The 23581-nt window shown below is 45.0% G+C and overlaps 1 protein-coding gene and 1 non-coding gene across 8 annotated transcripts in view; one reads left to right on the top strand and one right to left on the bottom strand.

Moving 5' to 3' along the window:
* Nucleotides 1-23581, top strand: part of IL1R1 (interleukin 1 receptor type 1) — a 195702-nt gene that overhangs the window by 105225 nt on the left and 66896 nt on the right. For 2 of the 7 annotated variants that reach the window (XM_086327821.1, XM_086327816.1), the window contains exon 1: nt 1187-1430. The exons of 1 other annotated variant lie outside the window; for it this stretch is intronic. The gene's annotated coding sequence lies outside the window, so the exon portion shown is untranslated. Of the gene's footprint in view, nt 1-1186; nt 1431-2486; nt 3004-23581 lie in introns of those variants that run through there. 4 more of the 7 variants (XM_086327830.1, XM_086327822.1, XM_086327824.1 and 1 more) reach the window with 3 other exon arrangements.
* LOC147363684 (small nucleolar RNA SNORD86) lies at nt 4282-4366 on the bottom strand. Its single transcript, XR_015137511.1, has one exon. It is a non-coding gene; the product is annotated as a small nucleolar RNA SNORD86 (small nucleolar RNA).

The raw sequence follows: 23581 nt of genomic DNA, 5'->3' as shown, positions 1-23581 counted from the left end.
ATCAGAAACGTCCTGGAAACAAAAATCTTTCCTCTCCACTAAGTGTTGAATAAAGATGAACTGATTAGGGAAAAATTGGGAAAACAAACTCCTGTTTTGGGAGGCAAATATCAATACCTACAGTGGGTTAAGCCTGTTAGTGTCTCATCCACGGCCTCCCCATCAGCCGGGTAGTAAGTTTCTTAGGGACAAAAGCTGGGTCTTCCTGATTTTGTTGCTGTTGTTCTACCAAAGAGCATAGGGAGGGTCTTGCCCCTAGTGGGAGCCAGAAACATCTCTTCAGTGAAATGTCATTCACCTCCAGCATTTATAGGACCTGGCCAGCAGCCTAGAAGGTACTAGAGTATTTCTGAAGATCTAATGACTCAGATCAGTAGGGCTGCCTCTGGAGCTGGGGGTGGATCAGGTCCCCGAAACCTCAGCTACTCCACGTTGGAGGAAGGGTGGGGACTTCTCCCTGCCCCTCCTCACCCTAGACCTTTGAGGGTTGTTGCTGTTCAGTCGTTTAGTTGTGCCTGACTCTATGCCACCCCACAGTTGCCTTTCCTCCACTGTCTCTCAGAGTTTGCTCAGATTCATGTTCATTGAGTCAATGGTGCTATCCAACCATCTCGTCCCCTGTTGTCCGCTTCTCCTCCTGCCCTCAATCTTTCCCAGCCTTAGGGTCGTTTCCAATGAGTCGGCTCTTCTCATCAGGGCATCTCAGCTCTTTGAGTGAGGTTATGTCTTTAGCAGTCCGTTCATGCACCAGATGTCCAGGGCCTGGATGCACCCATTAAGATAGGTTAAAAATGTCAGTGAAACTTCTGCAGGAGTGGTCCCCAACCTTTCTGGCACCAGGGTAGGAACTGCTTTTGTGGAAGACAATTTTTCCACCAACTGTGGGTTGTAGGGGATGGTTTAGGAAGGTTCAAGCATGTTACACTTTTTGTGCACTCTATTTCTGTTATTCTTACATCAGCTCCACCTCAGATCATCAGGCAGTAGATCCCAGAGGTTAGGGACCCCTGGACTACAAGCATGTTGCCTTAACCTCAAGACTATTCTGTTTATTTCCTAATGTTGAAAGCCCAGTCCACTGAAGTTCAGGTGGACCATTTGGTCTCTCAATTAAAGCTCATTAAACTACCAATTAATCACAGCTACTTGTAATTACCTAGCCTGGGAAAGTATTCTGGGAAGCCCTTCTGGAACGGCTATCGAGAAGGGTGAGGAAATTGCACCCTCTCTGAGTACATACTCCCTGTTCCCAAATAAACAGCACAGGTGCCTGGAAAGAAAGAGTGAGGCCAGATTGGACTCCACCCAGGCTCCACCCTACCTGGCTGAGGGATCTCAGGGAAAGCGTTTGCCTTTTCTGTGCCTCAGTTGCCTGATCTGTAAAATGGGCTGAAAGAATCAAAAGTTCCTAGAAATGCACCTGATGCATGGTAAGTGCCCACTCTTGGTGTCTCTGTTATTTTTAGGGAGTGGAACCATGGGTTTAGAGCATCGGGCATCACCCAAGATGTGGAAGGGGGTACTCCTACATGAACCTTGGTGAAGACCGGAAATGTGGGGAGAGGGGGTCAAGGAGGAGGGGGGAGTGTTGTGTCTGAAAGGGCATCACATTCAAGAGGAGAAGGGGAGTCGGGTCAGGAGGGTAGCTGCAGAACCCATGCCATTTGAATGTTGCCTTTTTTTAAGAGATTTTTTTTTTTAATGTGGACCATTTTTACAGTCTTTATTAAATTTGTTACAATATTGCTTCTGTTGTTTATGTGTTGGTTTTTTGGCCGCAAGGCATGTGGGGTCTTAGTTCCCTAACCAGGGATCAAACCCACACTCCTGCATTGGGAGGCAAAGTATTTGACCATTGGACCACCAGGGAAGTCCCTGAACATTGTCTTCTGGAGTCAGTGGTGGCCCATCTGAGTGGGCACAGAGAATTCTTTTGAAGGGCAGTGGGGACAAGGTGGAGAGGTGTGCAGAGCCTGCTGGGGGTGGGCCTTGGGTACCAGAATATAAGCTTTGGCCAGTTTGGCCCTTGTGTTTCAGACTATGAGTAGGGCTCTGATAGGTGGGACCTGGGTTGTGTTGAGAACATGAATCCAGGTGTGGGGTGCAGGGGAGCCCCTGAGAGATAGTCAGAGGAGGGGTTCGGCAGCCCTCTCTCTCATGGATGGGATCAAGCGGCTCCAAGTGGGAGCCAGAGGCTCGGGCTGGGACCCCATCTCCCCTAATCCCCCTGAGTCCAGGGATGACCAGTGGGTCTCCTCCCCTCCTGGATGCTTCAAGAGATCCCTGCAGGGTCCCCAGGGCATGTGGCAGAGGCAGTGGGTGCATTAGGAAGAGATCCTCCATCTGAAACATACACAAGCTTGAAGGAAGGGTCCTTCGGTATCGCTGGGAGCTCACATCTGTGGATGTCGTTAGGAGGAGGATCTGGAGGAGAAGAGGGAGGAGGTGGGAGATCCAGGCCTGGCTTTGACTGGTTCAGACTCTGATGACGGGAACTCTGACAGACTGGATGGCCCGGGTCTATGGCTCCGTCACTTGAGAAGAGAGACAGCCTGTGAACTGTTAGCAGTGAGTGTTCAGTGGAGAGTGTGGTATTTCGAAAGGGCTTGGCACGTTTTCTGAATGTTTCTGGCTGGGGGCCCAGCTCTGAGTTTCCTGTTCATAGCTCCCTCCATGTGTCACAGCTGAGGATTAAAGCCCTAACAGGCGTCACTGGAGCCCACTTTCTCCTTTCGCCCGGCCTCTGCACAGCTGGGTCTTCTGACAAGCTGTGAGGCCTCGCCTTCCTGTGTGCTGAGCAGCCCTGGAGCTCTCTAGAAAAAGAAAACCGCCATCAGCAACCCCATTCAGGGCTGATTTTCGAGATGCACTCTTGTTTTTAATAACCACCGTCAGTTCAGCGGGCTTCACAGGTGGGAAAAGAAACGCCGCGGGCTGAGCCTGAGTTACCGCCTCTGGTGGAGCCAGCGGTTCCGCAGCCTCCAGTCGCGAGGAAAGGAGTGGGTAAGATGATGGATTTGCACTTTAGCTTTTGTTTCTGCATTTCTACCCCCCTCCTTTTCCTTTGTTTACTTATACGCTGAAGTATTTAGGAAGGAGGAATGGAGTCTGATAAAACTGACAGCATTGTGCTGTTTTTTAAAACAAGATTTGAAGGATTTCTTAGTGTTATGTGGCTCTGTAGGCATATTTAAAACCCTGAGTGTGCCTGTGAGCCCTACTAATAGATCACCTGTGATTGCTGCTGTTGTTATAGTCACTCAGATGCGTCCGACTCTTTGCAACCCCGCAGATTGTAGCCCGCCAGGCTCCTCTGTCCATGGGTTTCCCAGGCAAGAATACAGGAATGGGTTCCTATTTCCTTCTCCAGGGAATCTTGCTGACCTGGGGATCAAGGCTGCATCTCCTGCATTAGCAGGCAGGTTCTTTACCACTGAGCCGCCTGGGAAGCCCCATCTATGATTACATATGTTTTATTCTATGGAAGATTAAGAAATATGTGGGAGATATATGACTATATACTTCCTCTTAGCCAGCAAAGGCTTCTCTGGTGGCTTAGATGGTAAAGAGTCTGCTTGTAATGCAGGAGACCTGGGTTCCATCCCTGGGTTGGGAAGATCTCCTGGAGAAGGAAACGGCAACCCACTCCAGTATTTTTGCCTGGGGAATTCCATGGACAGAGGAGCCTGGTGGGCTACAGTCCATGGGGTTGCAAAGAGTCGAACATAACTAAGTGACTAACACACACAGTCATATACATCATGAGGTTTAAGTGAAGGATATTGTAATGTCCTTTTTTTAAAAAAAAATTGTTCTTTAAATTTGTTACAATATTGATTCTGTTTAATGCTTTGGCTTTTCCCCTGGAAAGCATGCAGGATCCTAGCTCCCTGACCAGGGATGGAACACACGCCTCCTGCATGGGAAGGTGAAATCTTAACACTCAACCACAAGAGAAGTCCCTGTAAAGTCCTTTTAGAATGCTGTAGCTGACGGCAGAATCAAGACTTACTTTATGACTTTCCTTTATGCTTCTACGACTCTAGAGTGGCATCATCTCAGCCCTTGTTTGGCTGAGGGCATTGCATTACTATAAAATGACATGACTGATTGCATTTAAGATTATAATATATTGTATCATCAAGACTTGTGCATGCTTCCTTCCACAAAGACTTACAATGGAATCTTGAAAACTTGCGTGTGGTTTTTGTCGTTGTTGCTATTTATTGGTTTTTATTTTTATTGGGCTCTGGAAACTGAGTCCGTTTGCTGGGCCCAGGGAATCACTCAGATACTAGGACTGGCCATCACCTCCAGAGCAGAGGCCTGTGTAGGTCAGGGAGTCCTGGTCAGACAGCACTGTATTGAGCAAGCTTTTTCAGAGGCGTTGCAAATATTACACCTGAAGTTGTAAGGAGACTGTAGGCTCTCAGGGGATGGTCCATATTGTCTTATTGAGTGAGAGTTGCTCAGTCATGTCCGATTGTTTGCGATCCCGTGGACTGTGGATCCATGGAATTCTCTAGGCCAGAATACTGGAGTGGGTAGCCTTTCCCTTCTCCAGATCTTCCCAACCCAGGGATTGAACCCAGGTCTCCTGCATTATAGGTGGATTCTTTACCAGGTGAGCCGCAAGGGAAGCCCAAGAATACTGGAGTGGGTAGCGTATCCCTTCTCCAGGGGATCTTCCCAACCCAGGAATTGAACTGGGGTCTTCTGCATTGCAGGTCGATTCTTTACCAACTGAGCTATCAGGGAAGCCTTATTGGACACCCTTGACCTCCATATACTCTCTAATAGTGTTGTTGGGTCAGTCAGAATTCGAGAAGTTTAAGGAAAGAAGAAAACAAAATGAGGTTAACCTTTCAATTCAATTTAAATCTCCCTCTTGCTCTTTTGCCAAATGTGACTTTACACGGTGGCTGTGAGCATATGAAGGGCTAGACGGTGGAAAGGACAGCTGACAAGGTGCAGTGAGTGACTGGTGGTCTGGTGAATCACTGTGTCCACCTACAGGTGCCTGGGGGCCACCCTGTGTGTGCTGGGGGCGGGGGAAGTCTGTGTTCCACTGGAGGTGGGCGGGTTGCTGGGGAAAGAGGAGATGTGCTGTTTGGAAGGACTGGGGACATTTCTTGACATTTCTGATTTGATTTTGATCATTTGATCTTCCTGATCGCAGTGATGAATTTTCTTTATTTGAAAATGTACTTTTTTAGAGTTTCTTCAATATTTTTTCTAATTTACTTTATATTATTATACTTTTAATACTTTTCACATTTTTTAAACCTAAATGTTAACTTAGATATTAGTACATTTTATTTTTTTATTTAAAAAAATTTTTATTAGTGTATAGCTGATTGACAATGCTGTGTTAATTTCAGGTTTACAGTAAAGTGAATCAATTGTATATAAAGCTGCTCTTTCAGATTTTTTTTCTCATATAGGTCATTACAGAGTATTGAGTAGAGTTCTCAGTGCTATACAGTAGGTCCTTGGTGGTTATTTTATATATAGTAGTATGTATATGTTAATCCCAGATTCCCAATTCATCCTTCCCCTCTTTTCCCTTTGGTAACCATAAGTTTGTTTTCTATGTAAGTGAGTCTCTCTTGTTCCATGAAGAAGTTCACTTGTATAATTTTTATATTCCACATCAGCGATATCAAATGGTATTTGTCTTTCTCTGACTTCACTTAGTATGATCTCTAGATCCATCCACTTGGCCACAAATGGCATTATTTCATTCTTTTAATGGCTAAGTAGAATTCTATTCTGTGTGTACCCATATGTATGCCACATCTTCTTTATCTATTCATCTGTTGACAAGCTGCGAGGAATTTTGAAAGAAGCCTATGGACTGTCTCTACTCAACAGTTTTTATTTTTTATTATTCTTTATTATTCAGTTTTTATTCTTTAACACACAAACCTTTTGGGGCACTGTGAAGTTGCTGAGGAATGAAACTCTCAGGCAAGATCATGGAGTGGCTAAGATCCACTTCTTAAGTCTCATCTTTAAAAACATATACAGACAACACATGCTCATGGTCAAAAGGACAATTGAAAAAGAATATATAGAGATGAATTAAAAAGGTAGAACATAAAAACCTAACATTGTGAGATAAATACTGTTAGTGTTTGGGTGGGTGTGGTTTTCTCAAAACACATTTACATTTTGGAAAAACCATGCTTGGACTGTCCATGCTGTTTTATCACCTGCTCTTGCCTTTCAGCGGTATGTTGTGAGGGTCTTGTCCTGCTAATGAACTTCTTCCTACAAAAGCTTTTTAGTCACATGACATAGATGAGTTATTAAATCATGTTGGTGTATTTGAGTTTTTTTCTTTTCTATTATGAACATCCTCCAGACTAACATGCTCGTAGGGGATCCTATGCATCTCTTCCTTATTCTTTCCTTGGAATAATTCCCAGAGGTCCAGGGTATCAGCATATTTAAAGCTCTCCATTCTGTTACTCAATTAATCTAGGAAAGTGCTAGTCATGTACACTCCCTCCAGCACTGTATGAACACTTTTTTCTCACACTTTCACCAGCATTGGGGTTTTCACCTTTTTTTTTTTTTTTTGAAGTATTCTAATCTGATAACTGGAAAGGAGTCTTCTGTTGTCTTAATTTGCTTTAAGGACAACTTTTTGTGAAACCTCTGGCTTCCTATGCTGCCCCTTTGGGTTCAGCTTCGTATCTTTTTTTGGTTACAGCTTCGTATCTTTTTTTGGTTAGTCATCATCAAAGCAATCCTCACTCAGAGTAGCTTTTGCCAACCTAATTTCTGTGGTCTTTGACCTCATTTGATATCTCTTAGTAAGCTCACTGACTGTGTGGGGGAGTTGAATGCTTTTGCTGACTTTTTACCATTTGAACAACCCAGAGCAAACTCAATCTTTTATCTCCTTTTTATCTATTAAATTTAGAGATAAGGACTGGCTGTCCACCCCACCACATGATTGAACTGGGGACATAAAGGGAAAGGCTAGAGGAATGTTCTTTTTTTTTTTTTTTTTTTTAGGAATGTTCTTTAAATAGAAAAAAAAGTAAAAATACCGAATGGTATTATTACTGTTGTTATTAATATGAAGTTTATATATAGCCTCACCTTATAAAGTGTCTAGTTTTCAGAGAGCTGCGTGCTGAAATTTTGATGATGTTGTCAAAATAGTTCTAAACTTCAACATATTTCTTTGTTCTTAGATTCAGTAGCACAGGGACATTGAAGATGGATTTATTTTATTGCTTGCTTATTTGTGTATGGGGTTGCATGCTAGTCTTCTCACATTGCATGGTCACCATCCACTTGCTCTGCTCTGATCCCCAGTCAGAACTTTTCAAAGGCAGAGCCTGGTTTTATGTGTTCCTTTCTTTCCAGGTCCTGGTTTGGGGTCTGACACCCTTTGAGGTGGGGCATAAACATTTTTTGAATGAATCAGCGGAAGCAAGCTAGGAACATTTTAACCCAACTCTCCAGGGAAATGAATATCCCCCAAGAGGAATTAAGGAAGATTCAAAAGCGGAGCTTTTTTCCTGGGGCGCATTGACTGTTTTCTTTGTTTAGTTTAGTGTGGGTTGGTTTCTGTTTCTACTGAGTACAACTTTAAAGCTCTTAATGGATGTGAAGCGGATGCATTCCAACCAGGGGTAGAACCAGGAGAATGGAGATGGCGGCTTTAGTAAGTGCAAGTCCCATGGGCTTGCCACAAGTATGGAAGGCTTTATAGGGGGTACAGGATTTCACTCTGACCTCAGTGGTCAGCTGTTAAAATCAGGGTCAAGTACACGTTCAGCAACGGTTTGACGCTTATAGTGGGTAAGTAATAATCATGGCAAATAACCATTAGAGTACTTCCTTAATGTGGGACCCCCGGTTCTGAGTGCCCTGTGTATGAGGGAGTCCTTATTATCATCTTACTTTGCAGATTAAGAAATGGAAGCACAGAGATGTGATTTGCCTGAAGTCACATCAGTTAATGCACGCCTGGGGTTCACGACACAGCCTCACTCTAGAGTTCACGGGCTGCTGGACTTGAGGGATGACGAATAAAAACACACAGTTCATGTGCTTTTGAATAAATAGCACACAATTTAAAAGGCTTTAAAAAGGTTATTCAGCCAAGTCTTTCTCATCAATAGGTGACTGTTACTAGTCTCTTCCACCTCTTTCTCACTGGATCTGTTCTCTCTTTGGAGAACCAATGGGGGATTGATATGTATGTAGATGTATTAATATATAGGTATTGATATAGCTGTTTCAGTCTCCTGTTGGTTATATACCTGTCTGTCTATATCTATCTAGGAAGAGTCTTTTTTTTTTAACTTTTTATTTTATATTTGAATATAGGTGATTAATGGGCTTCCCTGGTAGCTCAGTGGTAAGGAATCCTCCTGACAATGCAGGAGATGTGGGTTCCTTCTCTGGGTTGGGAAGATCCCCTGGAGAAGGAAATGGCAACCCACTCCAGCATCTTTGCCTAGGAAAACCCATGGAGTTTGGTGGCGTACAGTCCATGGAGTCACAAAAGAGTTGGACACGACTTGACTGACCAACTAATAGCTGACTAACTATTTTGTGATAGTTTCAAGTGAACAGCCAAGGGATTTAGCCATACATATACATGTATCCATTCTCCCCCAAACTCCCCTCCCATCCAGTCTGCCACGTAACACTGAGCAGAGTTCCCTGTGCAGTACAGTAGGTCCTTGTTGGTTATCAATTTTAAATATAGCAGTGTGTACACATCCATCTCAAGCTCTCTAACTATCCCTTTCCCCCAGCCAGGAAGATTCTTATAACAAGGTATGGATTAGCTCATGCCATTATGGAGGCTTGAGAAGTCCTGGGAGCTGCCCTCTATAAGTTGTAGACCCAGGAAAGCAGATGGTATAGTTAGAAGGCCAGAGAGCAATGGTGTAGACTCCTGTCCAGTCCGAAGGCTTAAGAATCAGAATTGCCAAGTGCAGGAGAAGATGGACGTCCTTGATCAAGTTTTCAGGCAGAGTTAATTCAATCTTCCTCTGCCTTTTTGCTCTATTTAGGTCCCCAAGGGATTGGAGGAAGCCCACCCACACTGGAAAGGGGGCTATTTGCTTTACTCCGTTCACCAATTCAGGTGCTAATCTCTTTCAGAAACACCCTCACAGACACACCAGCTATCTGGGCATCCCATGGCCCGTTTCAGTTGACACAGAAAACTAACCATCACATACTAAGCACATACACTCTTCTGTGTGTGGGTGCATGCTAAGTTGCTTCAATCATGTCTGACTCTTTTCAATCCTAACGACTATATAGCCCACCAGGCTCATTTGTCTATGAGATTCTCCGGGAAAGAATACTGGGGTGGGTTGCCATGCCCTCCTCCAGGGGATCATCCTGACCCCAGGTCTCTTGCATTGGCAGGCGGATTCTTTTCCACTGAGCCACCAGGGAAGCCCACGCTCTTCTGTACTTGGTTCTAAATCTGCATCAAAAAAGGCTTCCTTTTAACCTTTTGCTGACTCAAGTTGTTTGCAGTCTTTTGCTATTACAACCGATGTTGCAATGAATAAGAAATAGCCCTGCCTGTGTCATTTTGCAGAAGTGCTAGCAAGAGTATTTGTTGGCTGAATTCCTAGAAGTGGAACTGCCAGGTCAAAGGCTGAGTGGGTTTGTGATTTGATGTATATTTCAAGATTTCTCACCTGTTACAACAGGTTGTAACAATTAACACCCCTGCCAGGAATGTTTGAGAGAGTATTTCCTCATGTGCCTACCAAAATAGGTATACTAGCAAACTGGGGGCTGTTTTTGTTGTTCTTTGTATTATTTAGCTTTGTTGATCTTATGGGGGAAGCAGTTAACTCAGTGTTTTTAAATTTTTCATATCTTACATAACAGGATTTTTAGACTTTATTTTTTTAAAGATTTTTTTTTTTAATGTGGACCATTTTTAAAGTCTTTATTGAATTTGTTACAATGTTGCTTCTGTTTTACCTTTTGGGTTTTTGGCCACAAGGCATAAGGGATCTTAACTCCCTGGCCAGGGATCAAACTCATACACCCTGTCTTGGAAGGTGAAGTCTTAACCACTAGACTGCCAGGGAAGTCCCTAGACTTAATTTTTTGAGAGCACTTTTAAGTTCACAGCAAAATTGAGGGGAAGGTAAAGAGATTTCCCATATAGCCCTTGCCCCACATGTGTATAACCTGCTCCGTTGTCCATAAGCCCCCTTCCCAGAGTGGTTCATTCCTTACAACTGATGAACCTACACTAACACGTCATTATCACCCAAAGTCCAGATAGTCTGCCTTAAGATTCACTCTTGGTGTTGTATATTCTGTGTTTAGACAAATGTAGGATGACATGTGCCCATCATTATAGTAACACGCAGGGCATTTCACTGTGCTTTACCTGTTCATCTCTCCTTCCAACCCCTGGCAACCCCTTAACTTGTTACTGCCTCCTTAGTTTTGGGCTTCCACGGTTGCTCAGAAGGTAAAGAACCTGCCTGCAATGCAGGAGACCCGGGTTTGATTCCTGGGTCGGGCAGATCTCCTGGAAAAGGCCATGGCAACCCACTTCAGTTTTCTTGTCTGGTGAATTTCAAGAGGAGAGGAGACTGATGAGTCAAAGCTCCTGAGTCACAAAGAGTCAGACACGACTGAGTGACCAACACTGTTTTCATGCTTTTGCCTCTTCAGATTGTAAATGTTATGTAGCCTTTTCAGGTTGACTTCTCTCGCTTAGGATTTTGCATTGACGATTTCTTCATGTCTCTTCATAGCTTGAGAGCTCATTTCTCTTCAGCACTGAATAGCATTCCATCGTCTAAATGGACCACACTTAATTTATCCATTCACCCCCTGAATGGTATCTTGGCTGCTATCAAGTTTGACAATTATTAATAAATCATCTATTAAACATCCATGTGCAGGTATTTGTGTGGATGTAAGTTTTCAGCCCCTTTGGGTAAACATCAAGGAGAGTGACTGTAGGATCCTACAGTAAGAGTGTGTTTAGTTTTATAAGAAACTGTCAGACTGTTTTCCAAAGTGGTGGCACCTTTTTGCCTTCTCACCAGCTGTGTTGAGAATTTCTGTTGCTTCACATCCCTGACGGGATCTGCTGTCAGTGTTGTGGATTTTGGTCGCTCTGTTGTTTAGCTGATAGGTTGCGTCTGACCCTTTTGTGACTCCATGGACTGTAGCCCACCAGGCTCCTCTGTCCATGGGATTTCCCAGGCAAGAATGCTGGAGCAAGTTGCCACTGGTCATTCTAATATGTGTGTAGTGGCATTGAGATCATTTTAAAACCAGCTGTGATCACAGCAGTTGTTTTTTAAGCCTTGTGGGTGTCCACCCATGGGGCACCACGGTAGGGCAGAGCAATCTGATTGCAGCCTTCGAGGATCACATGGAGGGGCTGGGCAGTAGCCTGAGTTGAGGGTGTGATAAACATCGTGAAAGACACAGATGGCTGCTGAGACAGTGGCGAAGGGCTGGGTGTGAGTCACCTAGTAATGGGGAGTCCTTGTGAGGAGGGGTGAGGTCTGAGGCAGAGGGGCAGCAGGATTTGAGCCCCTTGGAGGGGAGAGGAAGCTCAGTATGTGGGGGCTGAGTGAGTGGGAGGGAGCTTAGAGATGGAGGCAGGGGCCAGATCACAGTGGTATAGACAGTGGTGGGGCCATGATGCAGAGCCTGGATTTCATTCTGAACTTGCCAGTCACAGCCTGGGGAGATGATGCCTGCGTGTGCACAGGCTTACCTCCCAGACCACAAGTGTTCACCTGTGTGACATTAGGCAGATCCAGTCCCTCTGTGCAAGTGCTGGGGGATGTTGTTGTATTTATGAAAGACAGTGGCAGGCTGGCACCCAGGACACGGCACTCTCTCGCCCAGCCCTGAATTCCTGGGCGTGTGACAAGCAACAGGTGCTCTGCCTGAACCTGGAGGCACAGACATTCCACAGAAGCACCCTCTACCCTCCCTGGAACGAAACTCGTGCACCAGGGACTTGCTTGGCATCTCAGCTTTTACTAAATTAGCCAAGGGTTTTAAGAAATGGTTCTTGAACGTTCAGTCCAGGCTGAGCCTTGTGCTCAGCGCTTCTAGGGTTAGGAGGAGGAAGACGGGGAAACCCAGAGAGGAGGATGGTGAGCAGTCACTTCCAGTGCAGCCTCAAGACAGAATCAAATGTCAACGCCAGAAGGAAGGCAGGAGGGGGCGGGGAAGGGGCCCAGCCGCTCTGGCTCCAGATGAGACGGGAGGCCTTGCAGAGCACTGTGGGAGCTGCTTGCAGGGGCTTGAGCTTCCCTTCCGTCCTTCTGGGGAGAGGCAGGTAATGTGTTCCTTCTATCTTTAGAGGTGAAGGAAGGCCTCTTTCCTCAAGGTCATGGGGTAGACCAAGGATGGAGCTGGGACTGGCCCCTAACACTGAGCTCCCTGGGTGCCCAAACAGATCAAAATCCCTCAGCCTCATCACTGGAGGAGGGCTCTCTCTCTGTAGCCTGCGTGCTCTTTCATTCTGGCCTCTTTGGTTGCATTATTATGGGGTTGCTCCGTTTCTGAGTCTGGAGTGTTGGCAGGACCCTGCAGAAGGGCGGGACCACACCCTCAAATGCCTGATGGTAGGGCTTGAAGCTCAGAGATGCTTCCATCTTGTGAAGAAACACAAGGAACTGAGGTCAGGTGTTTTTGGGTGGGCTCTCGGGGTCCTCCCTAGGGCACACTGGTCATTTGTGACCAGAGCAGAGTGGCAATTTGTGTGTGTGTGTATAGGTGATGAGTCTGGAATGAAGGATTTAGGAACTGCTGATTGAAGAAGATGTGTTCAGGGATGCAGGTTTCCATGGAGATAGGACTACCTGGGCAGGAAGTCAGACAGCTGGGAGATCAGTTAACATCTCAGGGAGCTTTGCCTCCTGGTCCAGGGAGGGGAGGGCAGGGTTTGATACCGAGGAGAAGGGACTCTGCAGGTGAATTCCAGGTGCTTGACCCAAACAGAGTGGCCCAAACGAACACAACATGGGGCAGAGGCTGGGACTGTCTAGTAATAAAGCATTAAATAGTCACTCAATTGTATCTGACTCTTTGCAACCCATGGACTGTAGTCTGTCAGGCTCCTCTGTCCATGGAATTCTCCAGGCAAGAATTCTGGAGTGGGTTGCCATTTCCTTCTTCAGGGGATCTTTCTGACCCAGGGATAGAACTCAGGTCTCCCACATTGTAGGCAGATTCTTTACCATCTGAGCCACCAGGTAAAAGATGGTGGCAGTCAAAAGGGCAAGTACAAAGGACAAGTCCAGAAACATTTATAAAATTGGAACTGCATCTGTACTAATTATAATTGAAATCACTATTTTAGGGTTCATAGACTTTTAGGCTTTTTCTGATAGCTGTGTTCAATCTGTCTATGTCAATGATATGACCAGCTTTTTTTTTTTCCTTTCAGATTGCCTTTATTATTTTTTTAAAATTTTTATTTATTATTATTATTTTTATCACTTCACTACTTTATTTTTTTTTACTTTACAATATTGTGTTGGTTCTGCCACACATCAACATGAATCCGCCACGGGCGTACACATATTCCCCATCCTGAACACCCCCTCCCACCTCCGTCCCCGTATCATCCCTCTGGGTCATCCCAGTGGACCAGCCCCAAGCATCCTGTGTTGAACCTGGACTGGCGATTCATTTCTTATATGATATTATACATGTTTCAGTGCCATTCCCCCAAATCGTCCCACCCTCTCCCTCTCCCACAGAGTCCAAAAAACTGTTCTATACATCTGTGTCTCTTTTGCTGTCTCGCATACAGGGTTATAGTTACCATCTTTCTAAATTCCATATATATGCGTTAGTATACTGTATTGGTGTTTTTCTTTCTGGCTTACTTCACTCTGTATAATAGGCTCCAGTTTCATCCACCTCATTAGACCTGATTCAAATGTATTCTTTTTAATGCCTGAGTAATACTCCATTGTGTATATGTACCATAGCTTTCTTATCCATTTGTCTGCTGATGGACATCTAGGTTGCTTCCATGTCCTGGTATTATAAACAGTGCTGCGATGGCCATCGGGGTACATGTGTCTCTTTCCCTTCTGGTTTCCTTGGTGTGTATGCCCAGCAGTGGGATTGCTGGGTCATAAGGCAGTTTTATTTCCAGTTTTTTAAGGAATCTCCACACTGTTCTCCATAGTGGCTGTACTAGTTTGCATTCCCACCAACAGTGTAAGAGGGTTCCCTTTTCTCCACACCCTCTCTAGCATTTACTGCTTGTAGACTTTTGGATCGCAGCCATTCTGACTGGCGTGAAATGGTCCCTCATTGTGGTTTTGATTTGCATTTCTCTGATAATGAGTGATGTTGAGCATCTTTTCATGTGTTTGTTAGCCATCTGTATGTCTTCTTCGGAGAAATGTCTATTTAGTCCTTTGGCACATTTTGTGATGGGTCGTTTATTTTTCTGGAGTTGAGCTGTAGGAGTTGCTTGTATATTTTTGAGATTAGTTGTTTGTCAGTTGCTTCTTGCTATTATTTTCTCCCATTCCGAAGGCTGTCTTTTCACTCCATCAGTTATGCCAACAACATATTCCACTGTGGTCACAGAGCCAACACATTCCACAACCATGAATATGACTCCAAAGTTTGTTGTGGTTTCCCTCATTTCATTCCTGGACTTAGTGAGAGGGCAGACTTGACCGGAAATCTGGGACAACTTTTCTCAGACCTTTTATTACCTGGCTCTCACTCACTGGCCCTTTGATCTCTTTGCTCTGGGCTGATTTTTTGTCATCCTGTCCTGGAGGGGCCAACAGAGCCTCCAGCTCCTGAATGAGCCAGGATCAGCCATCATCCTGCCGCTCCTGGCAACATCTGGGTGCTTTACAGACATCTCCTGTGCTCTGTACACAGGCTTTACTATTTTCAATGTGTCCAAAGGGAGATGGGGCTCAGGACCGGCAGGGACAGGCGCTGCCACCTCCTGACGATGGCAGATGAACGGCAGCATCCTCAGCCGGGCTCCCAGTTGAGCTTCACGCTTCATTGTGCTGACATGATGATGAGACTCCAAGAGGCGAAGTTCTAGTCAGTGAGCGGCTCTTTTTGCAATGTATTTGAACTCCTATTTGTAGAAGTGCTGAAGCTGTCAGAGTTTGTTCACATGAGAAATATAATTAAGGCTCCCGTCTACCATTTCTGATGAGAGTTTTAAAAAGGCATCATGTGCAGGGTTATTTTCTAGCCTCTGAAATGACCTGCTGATAATTTTTAAGCTGAAATCAATACCATACATGCAATAAAGTAAAAGTTCAACCATAGTAGGAACTCAATAGATATTTCTCTGGAAGGTTTAAACATCCCCTGCCTGAAATAGGTGAGAGAAACCTGGTTTCACAGATCATACCATCTCTCTGTTAATGAATAATCTGTATACCGATAAGATGATAGCGGACAAATGTTAATGAGTATGTAGAGAAAAGGGAACATTTGTACACTGTTGGTTGGAAGGTAAATGGGTGCATCCACTTTGGAAAACAGTATGGAGATTCCTCAAAAAGTTAAAAATTGAACTAGCATATGATCCAGCAATTCCACTTCTGGGTATATATCCAAAGGAAATGAAACTGATATCTCAAAGGGATACCTATGTTCCCATGTCCATTGCAGCATTATTCGTAATAGCCATGACATGGAAACTATTTGTTTGTCAGTAGATGAATGGATAAAGAAGGTGTGGTATATACTGGACATACAATATTATTCAGCCATGAGAAAGGAAATCCTGTCTTTGGCAAGAACATAGCTTGAGGACGTTAAGCTAAATGAGATAAACCAGACAGAAAGACAAATACTGTATGATATCACTTGCATGTGGAATCCAAAAAGGCTAAACTCAGAGAAACAGTAGAGTGGTACTGCCAGGGGCTGGGGAGTAAGGAAACGGTGGAGATGTTGGTCAAAAGGTACAAACTTCTAGTTATAAGATGAATAAGTCTGGGGAATGTCCCTGGTGGCCCAGTGGTTAAGATTTTGCCTTCCAATGCAGGGGGTGTGGGTTTGATCTCCAGTTGGGAAGCTAAGATCCCACATGCCTTGGGGCCAAAATACCAAAACATGAAACAGAAGTAATATTGTAACAAATTCAGTAAAAACTCTTAAAAAGGGCTCCACATCAAAAAAAAAAAAATCTTTAAAAAAGAAACACATTTGGGGATCCAATATGCAGCATTGGAAAAGACCGTGATGTTGGGAAAGATTGCAGGCAGGAGGAGAAGGGGGTGACAAAGGATAAGATGAGCAAACTCTGGAAAACAGTGGAGGACAGGGAAGCACGGCATGCTGCAGTCCATGGGGTCTCAGAGAGTTAGAAACGACTTAGCCACTGACCACCAACAAATGGACAGCATGCAAATTGTGGCTAATGTATTGTATACTTAAAAATTGCTAAGAGAGTAAACTTTGAAGGTTCCCACCTACAAAAAAAAAAGAAGTGGTAATTATATGATGAGGGGAGGTATTAGCTGACAGTATGGTGGTGATATTTGTCAGTATTAAAATGTATCAACACATTGTACAGTCCTAAACTTACACAAATGTAATACGTAAATCGTATTTTGATTAAGCTGGAAAACAAGCAACGTAATAAACTGTAAAATTATGTACAAAAAATGACAGCATTTCTTTCCTGGAGAGAAAATGTATGATTCTTGTCAGAGGTGATGGAATGGGTATCTATTTGACTTGTTGATTTAAAAAAATCTTATGTGATACTTGCCGTGACAACCTCTTTTGAATACACTTCTCTCAAGGTTTAAGCACTTCTCTAGATGAACACAGTGGGTTACTGAGCTGACTCATAGGGAGGAGAGGTTACATTTTTGCTATTGTAATGATGTGGGAAATCGCACCCCACATCACTCACCAGGCTTAAATATTTCTCATCAACCTCAAATTCTGAGATTTACTTAACTGCAAGATCAGAGTTCTAAGATTCCGCTCCCCCCCCCACCCCCTGTTATAATACTGAAGAAATTTAGGTAATGGGGACATGGTGGATAGAAACTAGGTTCATAGGAAAGTGAAAAATGCTGGGGTGGGGTGGAGGAGGGGTGGTGGAGACAGACACTTCCTTTAGTCTGGAACTGATATCTGGATCATAAACTGTTGTTCTAGGGAAAACTTCTGGGTGTGAATAAGTCCCCGGAGCTGGACTCTCTTCCTCTGCCTGGACCCTGTCTGCCCAGTCAGTGTAGAAAATGGTGTGACTGCATTAGGGGACCCACTCAGCTACATATAGATAGAAGAAACATCACCCTCTATGATGTAGGTCAGTGTTTGTCCGTCTTGATTTCCTGTTGGAATCACCTGGGAGCCTTAAGAAATATCGGTGCCTCAGCCCCACCCCCAGAGAAGGCAATGGCACCCCACTCCAGTACTCTTGCCTGGAAAATCCCATGGACGGAGGAGCCTGGTGGGCTGCAGTCCATGGGGTCGCTAAGAGTCAGGCATGACTGAGCGATTTCACTTTCACTTTTCACTTTCATGCATTGGAGAAGGCAATGACAACCCACTCCAGCGTTCTTGCCTGGAAAATCCTAGGGACGGGGGAGCCTGGTGGGCTGCCATCTATGGGATCACACAGAGTTGGACATGACTGAAGCGACTTAGCAGCAGCAGCAGCCCCACCCCGAGAGGTTCTGATGGAATAAGACTGAGACACAGCCTGGGAGAGTTATTTTTTAAAAAAATACTCTCTGGGGGTAGCTGGTCTAATGCAGGCTGAGAACCACTGACCCGGGAAATAGACAGCCATAATTTCTGTAAATTGCCCAAGTCAACAAGAAGCTGGCTAGCACAAGAGTTGTCCTGAGTGATTGCTAAATCCCTCTGCTGGGGGAATTTAGGTCCATTTCCCAGAAAGCTTATCCCCGGACATGATCATGGGCTCTCTGTCCTGTCCATGTGGTTTGAATTTTCTAAGGGACTGTGGGTATAAGCAGTGTGAATGGAGTGCTTTCATTCATCGGGCAAAGATGTAAACATCTGCTCTGCTCCAGCTATGGCCAGTCAGGGGAGAGCTTACCTTTAAGCACCTGATGAGTATCAGGGAGAGAAGAACTCAGCCATACAGAATCTGGGGTGCTGGTGCTACAGGGAGGCAGAAGGGAAGCCAAGGGCTCAGAGGAGGTGGAGATGGTCACCCTGGCTTCCCCTGGCTGGAGGGGTGGGAACTACCCTAGAATGCCCTCTGAAAGGGGCATACAATATAGACGATGGGCCTGGGAGGAGGAGGAAGAGGAGGAGAAAAAGGAGGAGGAGGAGGAGGGAGTCTTGAGCTGGAGGAAGACAAAGGATGACATTCTGGGTAGAAGGAATGAGGGAGAAATGGTAAAACTGGCAAGGAGACTGGTATGCGATTTGACCTCAGCCTGGAAGCATCCAGGCAACAGGGAACTTTGTCAGAAAGATGGAGTTGAGGGAGGCAGGGCAGGTCTGGAACAAGAGCAAGGGTTCTCGGCTTTATCCAGAGGAGTGGGGCACCCTGTGGGGGTGGGGTTTGACTGCCAAGACCGAGCAACAGGCAAGTCGGGGCTTGCCTAGCACTGTTTATCCAGCTAATCTGGATGCTCTAGAAGAGAAGTCTCGGTATAAACATCTCATTTGCCAAAATGAGAAAAAAGCCCATTTAGGTCGTGCATGTCCGTTTTGCAGCCACAAGGTGGGTGGGTTTTGCATCAGGGTGGGTCAGACTTCTCCTTATCCCTGCCTTATCCATCTTTCCTTTTCTCTACTTTTTTCTTCCCCAGTCCTCCTCCTGAGGGAGAAATTGAAGAGCTTCCCACACATGTACTCTTGTCTCAAATAGTAACAGTGAAACTGAAAATAAAAAGATTCTCTGGTCATTAAGAGGTTTGATGGTTTGCACAGTATTTATTTCAGTTTTGGCCATGTTGACTCTTACGTAAATATGGTAACTGCTTGTTTAAAATTCTTTTCACAATACAATAATCACATTGAAAGGTCAGTCAGGTTTTGGCACAAATGGCCAACATCCTTCTGCCAATGATGGTTCTCGATTAATTTTATTGCCTCTAGAAGTTCATCAATGTATTTTGAGAATTTTATTCATAAGAAAATGTTGCTAGTGATTCTGTCTAAAAGGGGAAGAAAGAGAGGGAGTGATTTCTCTATAATTGAGATAACTTTGTCTAAGTCCGATTTTAAATCATCTCGGAGGTAGAACGGATTGGTCGTTACCAGGGGCAGGGGGTGGGGAGGATAAAAATGGGTGAAGGGGTCAAAATGTAGAGTTCCAGTTATAAAATAAACAAATTCTGGGATGTCACATACAGCATAATGACCATAGTTAAGAATACTGCATGTTTGAAAATTGCTAAGAGATTAGATCTTATCACAGGAAAAGAAATTTGTAGCTGTGGGTAGCAATGGTTATTCACTAGGCTTGTGATCATTTTGTAATATATACAAATATTCAGTCATTTTGTTGTACATATGAAACTAACATAGGATGTCAATCATATTTCAATTTAAGAACATTTATTTGCATCATGTTCCAGACATTGGAGAATTCCTCCCTCCCCCCCCCGCCAGCCCCACACACAATCATCCTGAAAACTCTTGGGTCCACTTTTTCTCTTAGCAGAAGAAAGGGGTGAAATCACATTAGCTGACTTTCTATGCTTGTTCCTAGTGTTTTCTATATTACAAGGCTGACATATTTCTAGATAAATTTGCATATCTAGAGTTGATCAGTTTTGCTTCTTACTGTTCTCATGTATAATCCATATACATATATGTATATAGTATAATTCATAATCCCATGGCAATAGGTGTTTGACCTAGTTTGAAAGAATCTGATCACAAAGGAGGAAGGGAAAAAATTACTTTATAAAGGGAAGGCTTATTTGCATATGAATCATAGCTATGTAACAAAGTCAGGAGATAAAATATTGAAATATTTAAATATTTGGGCAATGTTTCCCATATCTTCCTGTTTTCTCATCAAACCACATGTCCAGTTTTGGACTGGAAAGGCATCTTTACTCTATGCTTGAAATCATAACACCTTCCCCACTTGTCTTTTGGGACCAAAAATAACTGCACAAAGCACCTACTATGTGCCAGCTGCAGCAGTAAGCAGTTTACTTGTATGTCCACCATCCTGGCCAGGTGGGCCCTGTTATTCCCACGTGACTGATGGGAAACTGAGGCTGACATAGCCCTGTTGGAAAGAGTAGAGCTGGAGGCACCTTGAGCCTCCAGTGTGAAGTGTTTATGGCATCCCCACCACGCATATTTGTGGCTTCGTTCTCCTGTTGACATTGCAACAGGATGCTTGCATATGCTACTGTTGGTTACCTCCGATATCTCAGATCTTTAAACAGTTGCCACTGTCTTACTTCAGTCACTTCCGCACTGATAGAGCCGTCTTCCAGTCTCCATCCTAATATTCTTCTCATGTGTTCCTTGCTTCTTTATTTCTTTAGGTGAATCTTGCTGTGTTCCACAAAGGACGTGAAGCAGCTTGTTGCTTGTGGATATGTCTTTCCAGGTCTGCATGGCCCCTTGGGGATGTGTGATGTGGGTTTCTCAGAGACACTGCTGTGTGTTGGGGCAGGTGGCACAGCTGAGCAGAAAACATCCTGAGCACTTGAGTTTCAAGAATTACTCTCGTTTATTGAGACCTTGAAAAGGGGCTAAAACTGTTACCTCCTGGGAGTTTTTCATCACAGTCATGGCAAAGGATGTGTTTGGGAAGTATTAATATCATGAAAAGAAATACAGACACAATTCTTTTAAAATTGCTCCTAGTAAGTATACAGCTCAGTACCAAGGAAATGTTTATAAGAAGGTAATGGTAAAAGCTATAATTTGGTGCTGCAGCTAGAACTTTCTTTCAATAATTCAAGTATATCTAGTTAAAACATAAGCTCCTTATGGCACTTCAAAGATATGCCTTTAACCACAGAAGCCTCTCAATCACTTTGTGCTGTCATGCCAAGCTGGGATATTTACTATGGAAACCAAATTGCACTTTCTTTTTTTGTGTGATAGTTCTTTTTTTTTTTTTTTTTTAAATTGGGGTATAGTTGTTTTACAGTGTTGCACTGGTTTCTGCCATGCAATGAAGTGAATCAGCTGTACACATATACGCCTTCCCTCTTGGACCTCCCTCCCAGTCCCCCACCCCCAACCATCCCACCCCTCTAGGTCATCACAGAGCACCAGGCTAAGCTCCCTGTGCAACACAGCACTTCGCACTAGCCATCTATTTCACACATGGTGGTGCGTACTTGTCAATGCTCCTCTCCCAGTTCATCCCCCAGCTGTGGCCATATGTCTGTTCTCTACGTCTCCATTTCCACCCTGCAGATAGGTTCATCTGTATCATTTTTCTAGATTCCACGTATATGCATTGATATATGTCATTGAGGTTTCTTTCTAGAAGCTAGTCTGATGTAGAGAAATTTAAAACAATAACCTGGCAATAGCAGAAAAAAAATATTTTCTAAGTTTCAGCAGATTAAAGGATAGGCAACATAAGAGAAAAACAAATATTGCTCTTACTTTGATCTGCTGAAAATCGGAAAATAAATTGCGTGCAGTTGGCGGGTTAATGTTTTAAATCACTGCGTCAGACTAACTTCTGGAAAGGAGACCCAATGACACAGTTGCACAATGTGATTGTAACTTCCCCGAAGTGCCAGGTGTCGAAAGACACCCTCTTGGCCTTGACGTGGACAGAATCTGGAACATCTTAGCAGAAATTACATAACGAGAGCAGACCCAGAAATCTTGGCTGTAAACCACTCTCATGGTCATAAACCATTCATAGGCCCCCTGTGGGGGCTCCTGTGGGAACTTGGGACCCGAAGCCTAGTCCTGAGGTGGCTCAGTTGGGACACCCCTGCCCCCAGGTTTCCGGGTTTTCGTTTCATTCACCTTCACCTGCTTGGTTGGCCTTGTCCACCTGCATCTCTGTCCGGAGGATTTAACGTGAAAACATTTTAGCATGGAGACTTGGATGTGTGTGTTGTGTGAGTGTGTATGTTGTGTGTGTGGGGTGGGGAGGGGTTGTGTTTGCTGTGTGTATGTTTTGTGTATGTTGTATGAGTGTGTGACTGTGTTGTGTGTGTATTGTACGCTGTGACTATTTTGTATATGTTGTGTAAGTGTGTGTTTTATGCGTATATGGTGTGTTGTGTGGCTGTTTTCTGTGTGTTTTGTGTGAGGGTGTATTGTTTGAGTGTGTGTTGTGTTGTATCTTTTGTGTGTGTTATGCCTGTGTATATTGTGTGTGTATGTAGGTATCTGTTGCATGATGTTTGGTGTATGTGTTATGAATGTGTGTGTGTTGTGTGTGTGATTGCATGTTGTGAGACTGTGTGCTCTGTGACTGTTCTGTATGTTGTGCACGTGCGTATATTTTCTGGGGCTTGTGTGCACTTTGTGAGTGTTTCACATGTGCGTGTGAGCGTGCTGTGTGCCTGCCCAGTGCCTGGCGCCACTTCCCTGAATGCCAGGTAAACAACTGTGAGATGGCGGAAAAGCCCAGTTCCTGCCTGGTGAAGCCGGGGGTGCCGGCGCCCCGGCTGAGCCAGCAGGCCGCTGAGGCTGAGGACGGGACCTGTGTTGTGCTGACTCTTCTGTCCTCGGTGCTCTTCACAGGGAGGCGGCGCTGGGGGAGCCCAGCACAGGGGCGCAGTGGGGGTGAGTGCTGTGTAACGGGGCATGGCTTTGCTCTCAGGCCCAGGCTCCTCGAGGCAGACACTAGTTTTCCAGCTTCACATCTCCCAGTCTGCGTAAGTCCCTTCCTTATCACCTTCACAGTGCACCGTCTGCCCACACCCTGCAGGATGTGGGCTCCACAGTGGGGGGGTTTCTGATTTGTTCTCGGAGCCATCCTAAATCCCTAGCACACTGCCCAGCAGGAAGCATGAGCTGCATAAATATTTACTGAATGGGCACAGGTCAGGATCAGTAAGTTCCAGTGTGTGAGTCCAAGGTGAAGGTTTTCAGTCCGGTGTGGGAGGCATTACTATATCTGCCACTGAGCCTATTTTTATTCTCAGTAACTCCTGGGAAATGACCTTTCAGAGCATCCCCCTCAGGCTTCCTCTGGTCCTCTCAGGTGGGTGCGTGTCTGCAGGGGTGGTGGAGGGGGGACCCCCGCTCACACACCCCGCAGGGATGTCTCATTCTTCTGGGTCAGGTCGCAGCCTGTCCTTGGGTCCTTGTGGTCTCCGGTGCCCAATGTGTCTGTTGGGTGTGGCAGGTCTCATCAGGTGCGGGGCAAGAAGCCGTTTGGTGCCAACAGCCATGGGCTTTCCTATTGCCCCCCAGATGTGAGGCCCCTGGACTCCAGTCTCCTGGTTCCAGAAATCCTTGGTGGCTCCTCCCACTCTGCTGGTGGTGGCTTCCTGGCTCTGTGACTGCCCCCCCGCCTGCCGCACCCAAGTGCCCGGCTAGAAGTCAGGTCTCTCTCTGAGCCCACCTCTCTGGGGAACTTCCACCTCCCAGGCCACCCCAGGGGAAGACCACAGCCCAGTGACCACAGGTT

This window comes from Bos grunniens, chromosome 11 (assembly GCF_055505025.1).
Source record: "Bos grunniens cultivar Pamir isolate PY7600 chromosome 11, Bosgru_T2T1.0, whole genome shotgun sequence".
In the NCBI taxonomy this organism is placed as follows: domain Eukaryota; kingdom Metazoa; phylum Chordata; class Mammalia; order Artiodactyla; family Bovidae; genus Bos; species Bos grunniens.
The sequence above is the reverse complement of the archived record's forward strand: the minus strand, read 5'-3'. Positions and strand labels throughout refer to the sequence as shown.